The sequence below is a fragment of the Cydia amplana genome, chromosome 9 (assembly GCF_948474715.1).
Source record: "Cydia amplana chromosome 9, ilCydAmpl1.1, whole genome shotgun sequence".
NCBI lineage: Eukaryota > Metazoa > Arthropoda > Insecta > Lepidoptera > Tortricidae > Cydia > Cydia amplana.
Genome location: NC_086077.1, coordinates 8127152 through 8143866, shown reverse-complemented (window position 1 = coordinate 8143866; position 16715 = coordinate 8127152).

Sequence of the window (16715 nt, the reverse complement as noted above, 5' to 3'; positions counted from 1 at the left end):
AAAAATTGGTATAACCGCGTCCACTGTCGCGCGGGATATGTGTGATGCAAATCAGTGAACGTATGTAAGTAGGTAGTGTATGTTTCCATACAATGAATTTACGCACCATCCACTATTGATATCTATAAGTCGTATATTTTTTTTTATATAAATGATAGGCAATTTAGATACGTACCTCCTATACTCGATATCAATGAAAACATATCAGTTAGTATGAAAAATTCCGTCAATTATCCGTTTTCATCGCTATAGAGTGTTGTTACTGTATTTGCTAATTAACAGTAAACGTAACATTTTATGCATTATCTAATGAGTGTACAGTATTACGTTTCTTCGCGTCATCATGCTCTTCTATAAGGGAAACTTGGGCCCAGCCGTCAAACGAGTACCTACGTAAGGGGTAGCTTATTATGTTACATCACATAATAACACGTCGTATACCTTCCCCGCATGGAGTAGTAATTACTAGCTCGTTACATTAAAGCGTTTGCGCGACACGATATTCGCAATTTTCTCCTTCAGCGTATTCCCATCATCAGGGAGGAAGAATTTAAGAGAAATTTATATTCCTTATTTACCGGCTCAGCTACCCGTGAACGCCTATCGTCGACTCGATTGAACTCATAATAAAATTCGATTTTCGTCTCATCCACGCTATGAACGTGCTAGTGGCTCCGGCAAAAGTTGTGTCACACGCTTTTCACGCACTTAACATTCCACGATAGTGGCAAAGTACACTAGCTGCCTGTTGTGTCATAGACAAATATAAGCTTAATATACATACAATAATTTATTTTTATTTATTTATGCGTTCCAGTATAAATTTCATTTCATTTTATTCATTCCAATTTTCATTCCAGTCATTACAAATGTCACTTTTCCCACTTAGAGGTTATTATTAGAAAATAATTCTTTTTTTTAAAGAATCTATAATTTACACTAAATACTATTTTCTAATAAAAGGTGTCTAAGTAATATTACCATATATTTCCTGTTTAGGATGAGACTCACGAGCGCGGTTGCTGCGGGTGATTGGAAGAGGAAATGACAGCTACCTCCTTTTATAGTATAAAATCTCTCCTGTTATCTATAGAGACCATGCATGTTGGAGGGTCTGTCATCTCGTGACCTGAATCGAAAGCGAAAACAATTCACGCTTCTACGCAGGTGCTGCCCCTTACACTTCACGCTGGCTCTATATCGCATACCCTACGGTCTGCCATCTAGTGGCTTAAATCTAAATATGGAAACTTGACATAATGTTTGGCGACAATAAATAGGGAGTTTTGTGCTGCTGTCTACAGTTCTCAAGGTCTCATGGATTTCTCTCAATCTCAGATTTTCTTTGGGGACTCTAACACCCTACAAGTTAGTACATAATGTAGGTCAGCGGTCGGCAACCTTTTAGCGGCCAAGGGCCGAACAGTAGTTAACGAAGTTGACGCGGGGCACACTTTGTTAATATTTATGACTTTATCAGACATTGTGGTGTCTCAATATTACATACAAAATAGCCAGGGGGGCTCACGGGCCGCAACTGCCGTAAGTGAGAGGTTCGCGGGCCGCATGCTGCCCGCGGGCCGCATGTTGCCGACCGCTGATGTAGGTAATGTGCTGTTTGTGTTCTTATTGACTTATCTTGAAAGTATTACCTATGTTAGGTAAAGAATGTGCGAGTGTCACTGCTCGTAGTAGAAGTTAGTTAATGGTGTTAATAGACTATCCAACTTGGAGCGCTTGGGGGCCAACTTCGTGGTTCTAAGCGAACGCAGTGCGACTGTTCATTAATACTCTACCATGTGTATTGCATTCATCTGTTCCAATAAGTACGAGTAGTTGTTATACATAACTTGTGCTACATTTAGTTTTACACAAAACATATTTCCTAAGTGAGTTTTAGACTAGCAAGAACTTGCAAGCAGTTTTCATTGCATTGCGCGGTATCTGATAAAACTTTTGAATGCAGTTTATCTTAGTAATCGGCAATGTAAGGTAAATTGCTCGCTTATCTACAGGTAAATGAGAAAAACAAAAATAAGGTATCGTAATTTATAAAAGTATAAATACCCTTTCAGATTTCGTTTACACACATGTTTCATCAAAAAATGTAATATTTAAATATTAATTAATCCGTACATACTATAAAACCAATAAATATGATAATATAACTTCAATGCTTTATACATAGTAGTTAGTTATGAAACTCGACGTATCAGTAATAATTTATTGTAGAGCCTGAACTCGATTACAACGCCTAGAAACATAGAAATGTCAATTTGCCAATATGAGTCGAACCCTTTTCCGACCGTTTCTTACGTGTGTTATGTAACACATGCATATATGCTCCTATTCTCAACATATTAGAATGCAGTAGCCGCTCTTATTTTAATATTCCGCAGCTTGATTTATGTATATTTGCCAACGTCTCGTTTCAAGTACGCCGTGAAGAAATAAGATATTTCGTGAAACGGGCGCGCGATTTATTTGCTGCCGCGGGCGCGCTCATTGATAAATATAACCAATAAAGAAAAACAAAATGTCCACAAGAGAAATTATTGCGGTTCCCGTAATTTACCTCTTTGTTTGTTTTTCACAACATTTACCGTCCGTTTGACAATATTTACCCGATACATCTATCCACAAATAGCTTTGTATGCCATATACAATTAATACATAAGTGCTTGTTGCTAGGCCTACATGAATAAAGTATATTTTGACTTTGACACTGTACCTATGTATTTGATTTATTAGTAGTGGACGATAATATGATTGTACCAACAATCGACTAAAAGCAGATTATATCAAAAGTTTCGTGACGTGATTATTTATTTTGCTTTTTGATAATTTATACATGACTTAATAACAAGCGTTTACAAACAAAATTGAGTGTAATTTTGAACTCTTAATACAGCTTACTTCGTTTAATGTAGGTAAAATGTACTTTGATTTTGTCAAATTACATAGACATGTTTTAGGATGTGTGTGCTAAATATGATAATTTTCTAAAGCGGCAAATTAGAAACTTTTATGTAAAACGAGTAGGTAGGTAATAATAAAGTTGGTAGATAAAATACCTCTACACATCACAGTACAAGTATGAATTTTTGCTATCACAAAAAACATTGTAGTTTTAAACGCGCGAACTAAGGGGTACCTAACTTTTTTTTTTTTAATAATTATCACATCGTTTTTGCTGCGTTAAAATAGCAGACCAGCAGAATAGTAGACCTTGTATGAATGAATAGCCTAAAAAAGGAATTTACATGAAACTTAATGGAGGAACAATTAATAGGCACGGGCTATAATTTGCACCGCTAGTCGGTCTTCCGTTTTGCCACAAATCGGCACCCAAAATGGGCCGGCAGCTATTGTAAAATATCCCTATTCATGAATAATGTGACGCGCTTCCCTAGACGCTAGAAGTGCAAAATAGAAAATACAGAAGGACCGTTTGAAATAACCAGTGATTAGAGGCATCTATCAGCGAATATAATAATATTATGTTGCCTACTATTTATTTACCTACATGTGTGCTGGCAGTAGTTGACAAGCTCATCGAACATGGAGAGCGCAGGCATGGGAAGGCTTAATATTTCGGCAACGAATAGGTAGATATCTTAGCTCGCTTAGGCAGCCTCTTTGGACCTACATAGGTATTAGTTAATTTACAGAAAGTACGGGTTTTTATTCATGTTTTTCTTTTTTTCTAAATATTGTAAATTGTAAAATGCACTGTATATTAATATAAACGTGTATCGATTATTATTGTGATCGTGAGTAAATAACTTAACCTGTAGTCTTACCAGCTTGACACTAACATATTCGCTAGCGTGTCCGTAACCTGGCGTAACTTACTTTCTATACGTCTCGCTAGTACTGGCATATTAGTGCGAGCGAGATGTAGGTACCTATATAGAAAGTAAGTAACGCAAACGTCAGCGAATATGTCAGTGTCAAAGTCGTGGTAACCGTACTGGTTTAAATATGAATAAGATCGTCCATTCATCCCAACCATTTTCATAACCATTAAAACCATTTACATACATAGTTTTAAATTTTCCTTGACTTAAGTAGTATGTACATAGATAGATAGAATACTCTTATTGGCACACCTCAGTAGAAAGATACAAAAGAAAAGATGATTAAATGTAGAAGCAGACAACAGGCGAAAGAGCGATCTCTTCCAGACAACCTTTGAGTAGCGGAAACAGAGATTTTAATCGAAAAAGTAGAGTAGGTGTTGCAAAAACGTACATAAGCTGATATATAGCTTCAAAATTGCAAGGACTGCACGACTGAAAAGAAGGCATAAGTCCTTCTGTACAGAGCCATTGTCCTATGCCAGAGGTGGGCCACGGTAGACGCGGGCAGGCTCCGCGTCGTAAATATTCAGGGTCCGACGACCGACGACGCTCTGCGATACATCAAAGTCGCATCGACTTCCATACACAAGCCAGCATTTTCCAAAGTGTCACGCCTCTCGAATTTAAAGGGCGTTGGAAAATTTACGCTACACATAGTTTATTTAAGAGGATTTTTTTAACATCTTGAAAGTAGATAACTCAAGTTTGAATGTATACGAGTAACTATTATTAAAAATATTTTGGTAGGATTCGAGGCTATATTATTAATTTTTGCTGGTAATTATGAAGTTTATTTCCGATTGCATTATTAGGTATCTCTGTTTGGCCCTATGGTTGACTGGTAGAGAATGCTATTTGTCATTAAGTCCGCCATTTGTACATTGTTGTACATATTTTGTGCAATAAAGTTTAAATAAATAAATTATTCTACCAACCATGATCAATCGTCAACTCAATTATCATGATATAATGCCATCAAATCAGTCAGAGGGCCTACCGCGAACCACGTTCGACGTGTTGCCTCTCTGTCGCACTTGTAAATTCGTACGTAAGTGTGACAGGGAGGCAACGCGTCGAACGTGGTTCGCGGTAGGCCCTCAGTTTATTATTCCTTATTCCTCAGAGACGATCATTTGATTCATTGAGACATAAACCAATGAAAATAATTTTAATACAATATGATTCAGGGACTTACTTGATTGTTATAATATTATATCTGATAATAATCATTCGATTTAAAGCAATTTTAACTCCATTAGAACGTCTGAAAGTTGCTGAATATTTAAGTGTAGATAATTATTACGAGGAACCAGTAATATGGAACAATTTGTAACTGATTTATGACGAGAAATCAAGAAACTCCAATTAGTTATTGTTGTTTCCGGATTCAATAGAGTAACAGGAGCTCTAAATTCGTTGGGTGAGAATACGTTTTTGCCATACGCCGCATGTTCCATTGGTTTACAGGAGAGCGAAAAGAAGCAAAATAAAATATTTCTCGAAAAGTTTTACATTTAGGAAATATTGAACTTATTTATCATTTAGGCACATATGTTTATTATTTATAGTACTATACAAATATTGTGAATATAGTGGTGTTAGAGTATTGTTGTTCTATGTACAAATTGTCTCACGTATAAAACTGACCTAATTAAACACTTAACACAACATCACGTGAATTTTACAGCATTTGTTATTTAAGTGGGTAGGTACGATACGAAACCACGGTTGACAAGAGAAACAGTAATTTAACCTACTACTAAGATTTGTAAACTACTTTGAAATTATTATATTTTGTATTAATATTACTGATTAATAATTATTTATAACGGAGTTTATTGAAAAGATGTTCTAATAGGTTTATTCTGCATAATTCGATAAATGGACGAGGTACATGAGAAACTACTTCTGTGACGTCACTTACCGAATGACAAGTGGCATGATCAACCAGTTGCCAGGTAGAAATGGGTATAAAAGGGACCGACCGATCTATTATTGATTCATTCTGCTTTGATTCATTCTGCTTTGATCATTCTGCTTTGAGCATTCTACTTTGCGCTGCAGCACTGAGTTAATCATCGCCAAAGGAATATTGAAAGTTAAGTAAATACTATGTTGATAATTATTGTAATAATTATGTACTTACTTGATTAATTAGATGGGTTAATTAATTAATTAAATTATTTCTTACGGAATTATAAACTAATAGTGATTGTATTTATTTGTTGTTGATGATAAGGTGAATAAATTGGATTAGTTAAATAAAACAGTTTTATGTTCAATTACATCTGTTTATTATTTTATTTATCTTTACTTAAAACTTAAATAGTATCCAGTTATTGATTTAGCAGTTTTACATAATTATGAATCAAGGTAAATAAATAACTTAATGACAAGTTTATCTTTACTTAAAACTTAAATAGTATCCAGTTATTGATTTAGCAGTTTTACATAATTATGAATCAAGGTAAATAAATAACTTAATGACAAGTTTTGCATTTGCAATTAATATTGACCATTGATTTTGATTTTTTATTAATATTAAAAATATATATATATATTCTTTAATCTAACATCAGAAGTGGGATTGTATTCAGCTACACTACATATATACTTGTATGATTTCAGACGAATTTGGAAGCTGTGGAAAGCCTTCTGATAGCGGTTACGAAAACCGTCTACGGTGCTCGCGGAAGAGACAAGGATATCGCTTTGCCCACCTTTGACCCCGCTACAAGCGACAGTGGAGCAGAGTCCTGGTGTACCATGAAGCTATCGTCAAGTAGAAAGATATGTTGCAACTGTTATGTAATAATATGTACAATGTGCAATGTTTCGTCAGATTGGCCGAACGATATTTGGGAAGTTTATCAAACAGTAAACTATGTACATGTTATGTAAGTAAATGTATTTTTTTTTGTATTTTATACAAGATAATATCTGCTGTAGATTGGATATATGATCGGTATGTCTGTGTATGATATGGCAATTTATGATACACTAATTGGGTATACGCTGGTCGGTCATATACTTGGTGTCAATTGTCTCACTAGCAGCGGGTGAATGTAATTGGCATGTCTAGGTATTTGGCAATACCCACACAACACTTATTTGGTATCCGCTGGTCGGTCATATACTTGGTGTCAGTTGTCTCACTAGCAGCGGGTGAATGTAATTGGCATGTCTAGGTATTTGGCAATACCCACACATTCATTGGTCGATTATGGGTTTAACATTCAAGCAGATCATATATTGATTACACAATATGTGTAAAGTAGCATTATTTCTTTATATGCTTCTTAATTTTATTTGCTTACATGTATGTACATAGTTATCAGGTCTTTAAGTAACAATGAAATTGTCTCAATACTTATAATTTTGTACTTCGGGAACGAAGTACATGTCAGTATGGCCGTGTTAGAGTATTGTTGTTCTATGTACAAATTGTCTCACGTATAAAACTGACCTAATTAAACACTTAACACAACATCACGTGAATTTTACAGCATTTGTTATTTAAGTGGGTAGGTACGATACGAAACCACGGTTGACAAGAGAAACAGTAATTTAACCTACTACTAAGATTTGTAAACTACTTTGAAATTATTATATTTTGTATTAATATTACTGATTAATAATTATTTATAACGGAGTTTATTGAAAAGTGTTCTAATAGGTTTATTCTGCATAATTCGATAAATGGACGAGGTACATGAGAAACTACTTCTGTGACGTCACTTACCGAATGACAAGTGGCATGATCAACCAGTTGCCAGGTAGAAATGGGTATAAAAGGGACCGACCGATCTATTATTGATTCATTCTGCTTTGATTCATTCTGCTTTGATCATTCTCCTTTGAGCATTCTACTTTGCGCTGCAGCACTGAGTTAATCATCGCCAAAGGAATATTGAAAGTTAAGTAAATACTATGTTGATAATTATTGTAATAATTATGTACTTACTTGATTAATTAGATGGGTTAATTAATTAATTAAATTATTTCTTACTGAATTATAAACTAATAGTGATTGTATTTATTTGTTGTTGATGATAAGGTGAATAAATTGGATTAGTTAAATAAAACAGTTTTATGTTCAATTACATCTGTTTATTATTTTATTTATCTTTACTTAAAACTTAAATAGTATCCAGTTATTGATTTAGCAGTTTTACATAATTATGAATCAAGGTAAATAAATAACTTAATGACAAGTTTTGCATTTGCAATTAATATTGACCATTGATTTTGATTTTTTATTAATATTAAAAATATATATATATTCTTTAATCTAACAGTGGTAATCATGAAATAAAAGCACTTTTATTATTGCCATATCCGTTTTCGATGAGTAAATGTTAAACGTACAATGTATGAAATCACACAAAAGTTTTGGATATGTCACACTTTTGTGATAATTTTTCTGTTAACAGTGTAATTATCCTATACTAAAATGCGGATATGGCACAACATTTTTGAAAAATATGTTTTTCCAAAAACCGATTAGTGTCAATTAGCATATTTTTTGTTATTTTAGAAATCATTAAAAAACGATTTTGCTCAAAAATTTATATGGCACAAACGTATTCTCAGCCGGCGTAATAATAGTTAGATCTGTCTCGTTCGGATTTCCTCCCACGTGACGTTGTCCATAGGTGGATTATTTTTCATTCTTGTACCAAATAACCATATAGATAAATGGCACACAATGATAAATTTGACATTGTATAAAGTTGAAATCAATGATGTAAATAGAAATTTTGCGAACTCATCAGAAACTTCTTCCGAGTAATTGAATATTCAATATTATAACAGTTTCTAAGAAAAACAATCTGTATATTGGTATCCGGTTCTCCAGTTGTTATTACTAGTAAAGGACGATCCATTTTGAAAGCTCGCTACTAAAACTTTCATGTTTACTTTAAATTAAATAGCGTTTGGAAATTAAGAGTATAATATAGGTATATGGCCTCCTAGTCTAGTTGGTATTGACTCTGCCTAAGCAGGAGGTCCCGGGTTCGAATCCCGGTAAGGGCGTTTATTTGTGTGTTCCTGGTATGGATGTTTTATGGATGTATATTTAAGTACTTACATTTATCTATATGTATATTATATAGGTACATACTCGTATATCTTCTAACCCATAACACAAGCCTTATTAAGCGTACTGTACGTACTAAACTCGCCCCTGTCCTGCAGGGCTGAGCGCGCTGCCGGCGAGGCGCCCGCAGCGGCTCTTCGCGGCGAGCGCAGTGCGCACGCGCCGCGCAGGGAACGCACCTACCGCGAGGGCCCTGTCTTTGCTTAATGCCATGTCCGTCGACGCCCCACATATAGACGTGTTTGCGGATAGTGTTGGTGGATTTGGTCGAAAACTTTTAATTTATTTAAATAATAACTTTGTATAGTTTATTACAAGGATTTGTTTTAATTCAAAAATGGTTTACAACTTTACAGATTTAATTATTTAAATTGTATATTTTGTGGCGTGTTACGGTTAATTTTATCTAAATGATTAGTCCTAGTATATAAGCGACTTGGTTTCTTTGGACTGTAATGCTTATATATTTCGTAATAAATAATAATAATAATAATAATAATCGTTCAAGAATACTGCCTCTGTTTCAGGCTCTTGAACCCACCATCACCGTGTCGGAGCAGCGATTATCGGATCAGGTGCGCGTCATTCAGCGGCTAAAGCGGTTGGATGACTCGACACTTGACCGGCTTCGCCTGGAGGCTCTCTCTGCTTGCGCGGCCTCCACCTTGGCGCAGGACCCGCCCGCGACGTCGCCGGATCCGGTGCCGACACCCGACCAGGCACCGGGGGCACCGCGGGTGGATCTCAACGCCGACGAGGAGGAGATCGCGCAGAGTGTGAGTAGTACAGCCAATGAGCAATTGAGGAGGACTCTGGATGAGGCGATTACGCAGTATCGCTCCACGCCCAACACTAGGCCACGATTACCACGTTTGCCTATGAATAGACGCAATCTAGCGCTAATGGGAGCCCTAAACGCTTTACTAGAGCCATATCTGCGGACTAGTAAAGATTTAGATGATACGCACGCGATCATGTATTGCGGAGCCATCGCGGCGTGCCGTGTTGCACGAGTCAAGTTTCCGGACTCTGAACGTGCACCTAGGACCGACGGTGGTGCCCCCGCATGGCAAATACGGATCGAGCGACGTATCAGCTCTTTTAGGACTCTTATTGCAAAGCTGATCTGCTTTAGGGGGGGCAACAACCGCCCCCGAGTAATGCGCTTTGTGAATCAGGCGTTCGTGGGGACGGGTATTGAGCCCCGCGACTATATTGCCAATATCACGGAGCGCATCGACTTTCTTAAGCAGAAAGTCTATGCATGGGCAAACCGTATTCGCCGCTACAGAGAGCGTGTGGATCGATTCCAGCAGAATCGTCTTTTCCAGAGTGACCAAAGGAAGGTGTACCGAAAGTGGGAGGAAACCAACCTTCGTGAGTCCGACACGAGGCCGCCGGATCCTACTGTCATGACTGACTTCTGGCGTAGCATCTGGTCGGTGCCTGTTGGACACACCGAGGGGAGTTGGATGAATGTTGTCGAGCGTGAATGCGAGTCCATCGAACCTATGGGGGTAGTCACTATCACCCCCGATGACGTAAGTTGTGCCATCCGCACGGCCCAGAACTGGAAAAGTCCTGGGCCGGATGGATTGCACAACTTCTGGCTAAAATGGTTCCGATGCTCGCACTCGTGCTTGGCAGCACAATTTCAACAAGCCCTCGAGCTTGGTTCTCTCCCACCTTCCTTAACAACTGGTGTTACCTTCCTGCTCTATAAGTCCGGTAGTACCACGGAAGCAAAGAATTACAGACCCATCACGTGCTTATCTACACTCTATAAGCTCCTTACATCCATTTTGAGGACAAAAATCAACGCGCACATTGTCGCTAACAATATTTTGGCCCCCGCTCAAAATGGATGTAGGGTTGGGTCCCGTGGTACTAAAGAGCTCCTCCTCATAGACATGACCATTTGCCAGCAAATACGGCGGAACAAGGAGGCCCTCTCAGCCGCTTGGATTGACTATAAGAAGGCCTATGATTCGGTGCCTCATTCATGGCTGGGGAGGGTCTTAGAGCTGTATAAAGTTGATGCAGCTTTGAGAGCCTTTCTAAGTGCGTGTATGAGGCAGTGGACCACAGTCCTTCGTCAACCAGGAGGCGGGGATGACCGCCCTGGCCCGCAGGATTTCATAAGGATTGAGCGAGGAATATTTCAGGGTGATAGTCTGAGTCCCCTATGGTTCTGCCTAGCTCTCAATCCCCTCAGCACCCTGCTGAAGGATTTGGGACTAGGTTGTCGGCTTCGGAGAGAGGGTGAAGTCATTTCTCACCTTCTGTACATGGATGACCTCAAATTATTTGCACCAAATAACCAAGACTTGAAGGAGCTACTGAAAACCACCGAAGTCTTCAGTAGTGCCATCAACATGGAGTTTGGTGTCGATAAATGTGCGGTTATGCATGTACAGCGGGGGAGGGTTGTAAATTCAACAAATTTACAACCTTCTGAGACAATGTCTTTCAGATCTATCTCTGAATCAGAAACCTATAAATACCTTGGTATGTCACAGTCGTTGGGTATTGAGGACGAGGGTATTAGACGGTCGGTGAAGGAGCGCTTTTTTAGTCGGCTCACAAAAGTCCTTAACAGTCTTTTGTCAGGAGGCAACAAAGTGCGCGCCTTCAACGCCTGGGTAATGCCCCTACTCACATACTCCTTTGGCATACTAAGGTGGACTCAGACCGAGCTGGACGCCCTGGATCGGAGGGTCCGATCATTGCTCACCGCACATCGTATGCTACACCCACGCTCGTCAGTCATGAGATTGTACATCCCACGGAAATGTGGAGGCCGAGGCTTCCTAAACGCCAAGGATCTCCACAACCGCGAGGTGTACAATCTCAGGAATTATTTCCTTAACAACGAGTGTGGGATGCATCGTGATGTGGTGGCAGTAGACAGGAACCTCACGCCGCTCTCCTTGGCAAACGAGAACTGGCGCAAACCTGTGGTACTAAGTACTGCGGATCGCAAGGCGGCATGGGAGAGTAAGGTGCTACACGGGCGGTTCTACAAGGCCCTCACGGGACCCGATGTGGACCTGCTCGCGTCGGTGAACTGGTTACGATTCGGGGACCTCTTCGGAGAAACCGAGGGTTTTCCCTTCGGCCGCGTACGATACCGGAGATTCGTAACCAATTGCGACAGAAGAAAGAATCTACTTTTTACGATACTAGTTACAACTCAAGGCTTTTTTTTACTCAAACGAAACCACGTAATTCTTTCGTAACTGGTTTCGAGCGACAATTTTTATGTTTTTTCCGAAACTAGTTTCGAACGAGGGTACGCGGGTAGTAATATGTATAATTGTATATTCTATGTCTCTTAATATCTATGGCGTATTGTGCATTTAACTTGGTTGTTTTTTTTAATAAATAAAATGCCGTTAAACCCGGTAAATGTTATGTATTTGTCTTTACATGTTATTAATTAACAATTCGTCACAATGTAGAGTTCTTTCATATCAATTTATGAATAAAAAAGAAAAGATGAGGCTATACAGTTAATTTTTAGTAACGCTTGTCTCATAAGACGAACTATGTCTTGAGTATGCACTCTATTAAAATCTTCTACAACGTCTGAAGCTTCGATCAACTCCTCCCAGGCACCTGTTTCTAAATGCTCCCGGCACACACGTGTACGCTGAGGAATATAGAAATCGAAATCACATAAAAGTTTTATTCTTATCATGTTTGGTATTTCCTGCAGCGTCAGAATGTTGCATCTTTTAAAAATACATTTTTCAATGTTTTCCGCAGCTCTGATAATTGTCAACGGCTCACCGACTGGGTTCATTTCGAAATTCATAGTATCCAGTTCTCTCTACTTTTATTATCACGATAATTCAGACTTCCTTTTACGAAAATCTAAACTAAATGCTCATTCAACACAGGCAATTGACATCGATAAAGAAATAAACAAGACATTGACAGTATAACCGGCCAACAATCTAGAGAGGGTTTAATGCTATCAATATTTAAAGAGGTTCTGATATCATTTTGAAAGTTTATTTTAGTTCCGTATTAAGAATGTAAAGTACGCTTACGTAATTCATTATTTCAATAGAAATTCCTACTTCGATACTAGTAACGTGTAAGGAAAAAAACTTATTGCTTAGTAACTAGTATCGTAAAAAGTAGATTCTTTCTTCTATCGCAATTGGTTACGAATCTCCGGTATCGTACGCGGCCGAAGGGAGGGTTTTGCCTGTGCAATTGCGGACGAAGTAATGATGACGAACAACTATCGGAAATATATCCTGAAGGACGGTACGGTCGACATTTGTCGGGCATGCCGCCGTCCCGGAGAGTCACTCAGGCATATCATTTCCGGTTGCTCTCATCTTGCTAACGGCGAGTACTTGCACAGACATAATCTCGTAGCCAGGATTATTCACCAGCAGCTTGCTCTTCTATACGGCCTTGTGGACCGCGAAGTACCGTACTACAAGTACTTACCTGCGCCTGTTCTCGAGAATGGTCGTGCCACGCTCTATTGGGATCGATCTATCATCACTGACAGGACTATTGTAGCCAATAAGCCTGACATTGTGATAATAGATCGAGCGCAACGCCGGGCCGTGCTCGTTGACATCACCATCCCCCATGATGAGAATCTCGTGAAAGCCGAGAAGGACAAGTCCAGTAAGTACCTAGACTTGGCTCACGAGATAACCGCCATGTGGGATGTTGATTCGACGATCATTGTCCCGATAGTTGTTTCAGCGAACGGTCTAATAGCGAAGAGTCTCGACCAACATCTTGAGAGACTCTCGCTAGGTAGTTGGATCAAGGGCCAGATGCAGAAGGCGGTGATCTTGGACACGGCGCGGATAGTCCGCCGGTTCCTCTCTCTGCGGCCCTGACCACCGGCAGCTTGGGCCTTGCCCCGCTGCTGGCGGCACCCTAGGTTAGGTTTTTTATAATGTGTTTATATGTATTTTTTATTGTTTTGTAAGTGTTTTTATATTTTACTTTTATATTCATATTATAAATCACCTAGCCTAGAGAGTTCAAGTAAATAAAGAGAATAATAATAATAATAAAAAAAAAAAACCGCTGACACTGACAGACGTCCTTTTACATTTCTTTTGATAAAATATATTTTTAAATGTGGTTTTTGCCTTAAAATACTGTTAAATACTCATGTGTGAACCGAGTTATGCGTAAATCATGCGGACAATTGATAAATATGATTAAAAACACCGCGACCATGGGTGCGTTGTGACCTGTGTTGACATTTGTCATACTTCACTGGCAAAACCACCACAATAAGAAATGATAACGAGGAGTCGAGCAAAAGCGGCAACAACAAGCGCACGCCCACCACCCCCGCCCGCCTCGTCCAGTTCCTCGTCCACACCGTCGTCAGGTGACGAGTTCACAACGGCGCCTGACACAGACGGGTCCAGTGACGAGAGCGGGCCGCCGCCGCCGCCGCCACGACCACCTGCGCGACGAGGGCGGCCACCGCTGCCGGCACGCTTGGGGCCTGCGGGACATCCTGCCCCGCCCACGGCTCCCGCTGCCGGTGGTATAGTGCGACGCATGAGATGGACTCGGCAAATGAACGAGAATGTCATGCGCGCCTATTATGGGGCTACAGAGGGGGGAACACAACTATCCGCCTATCGTTCAAGAATACTGCCTCTGTTTCAGGCTCTTGAACCCACCATCACCGTGTCGGAGCAACGATTATCGGATCAGGTGCGCGTCATTCAGCGGCTAAAGCGGTTGGATGACTCGACACTTAATCGGCTTCGCCTGGAGGCTCTCTCTGCTCGCGCGGCCTCCACCTCGGCGCGGGACCCGCCCGCGACGTTGCCGGATTCGGTGCCCGCACCCGACCAGGCACCGGGGGCACCGCGGGTGGATCTCAACGCCGACGAGGAGGAGATCGCGCAGAGTGTGAGTAGTACAGCCAATGAGCATCTGAGGAGGACTCTGGATGAGGCGATTACGCAGTATCGCTCCACTCCCAACACTAGGCCACGATTACCACGTTTGCCTATGAATAGACGCAATCTAGCGCTAATGGGAGCCCTAAACGCTTTACTAGAGCCATATCTACGGACTAGTAAAGATTTAGATGATACGCACGCGATCATGTATTGCGGAGCCATCGCGGCGTGCCGTGTTGCACGAGTCAAGTTTCCGGACTCTGAACGTGCACCTAGGACCGCCGGAGGTGCCCCCGCATGGCAAATACGGATCGAGCGACGTATCAGCTCCTTTAGGACTCTTATCGCAAAGCTGATCTGCTTCAGGGGGGGCAACAATCGCCCCCGAGTAATGCGCTTTGTAAACCAGGCGTTTGCGGGGACGGATATCAGGCCCCGCGACTACATGGCCAACGTTATGGAGCGCATCGACTTTCTAAAGCAGAAAGTCTACGCATGGGCAAACCGTATTCGCCGCTACAGAGAGCGTGTGGATCGATTCCAGCAGAATCGTCTTTTCCAGAGTGACCAAAGGAAGGTGTACCGAATGTGGGAGGAAACCAACCTTCGTGAGTCCGACACGCAGCCGCCGGATCCTACTGTCATGACTGACTTCTGGCGTAGCATCTGGTCGGTGCCTGTCGGACACACCGAGGGGGGTTGGATGAATGTTGTCGAGCGTGAGTGCGAGTCCATCGAACCTATGGGGGTAGTCACTATCACCCCCGATGACGTAAGTTGTGCCATCCGCACGGCCCAGAACTGGAAAAGTCCTGGGCCGGATGGATTGCACAACTTCTGGCTAAAATGGTTCCGATGCTCGCACTCGTGCTTGGCAGCACAATTTCAACAAGCCCTCGAGCTTGGTTCTCTCCCACCTTCCTTAACAACTGGTGTCACCTTCCTGCTCTATAAGTCCGGTAGTACCACGGAAGCGAAGAATTACAGACCCATCACGTGCTTACCTACACTTTATAAGCTCCTTACATCCATTTTGAGGACAAAAATCAACGCGCACATTGTCGCTAACAATATTTTGGCCCCCGCTCAAAATGGATGTAGGGTTGGGTCCCGTGGTACTAAAGAGCTCCTCCTCATAGACATGACCATTTGCCAACAAATCCGGCGGAACAAGGAGGCCCTCTCAGCCGCTTGGATTGACTACAAGAAGGCCTATGATTCGGTGCCTCATTCATGGCTGGGGAGGGTCTTAGAGCTGTATAAAGTTGATGCAGCTTTGAGAGCCTTTCTAAGCGCGTGTATGAGACAGTGGACCACAGTCCTTCGTCAACCAGGAGGCGGGGATGACCGCCCTGGCCCGCAGGATTTCATAAGGATTGAGCGAGGAATATTTCAGGGTAATAGTCTGAGTCCCCTATGGTTCTGCCTAGCTCTGAATCCCCTCAGCACCCTGCTGAAGGATTTGGGACTAGGTTGCCGGCTTCGGAGAGAGGGTGAAGTCATTTCTCACCTTCTGTACATGGATGACCTCAAATTATTTGCACCAAATAGCCGAGACTTGACGGAGCTACTGAAAACCACCGAAGTCTTCAGTAGTGCCATCAACATGGAGTTTGGTGTCGATAAATGTGCGGTTATGCATGTACAGCGGGGGAGGGTTGTAAATTCAACAAATTTACAACCTTCTGAGACAATGTCTTTCAGATCTATCTCTGAATCAGAAACCTATAAATACCTTGGTATGCCACAGTCGTTGGGTATTGAGGACGAGGGTATTAGACGGTCGGTGAAGGAGCGCTTTTTCAGTCGGCTCACAAAAGTCCTTAACAGTCTTTTGTCAGG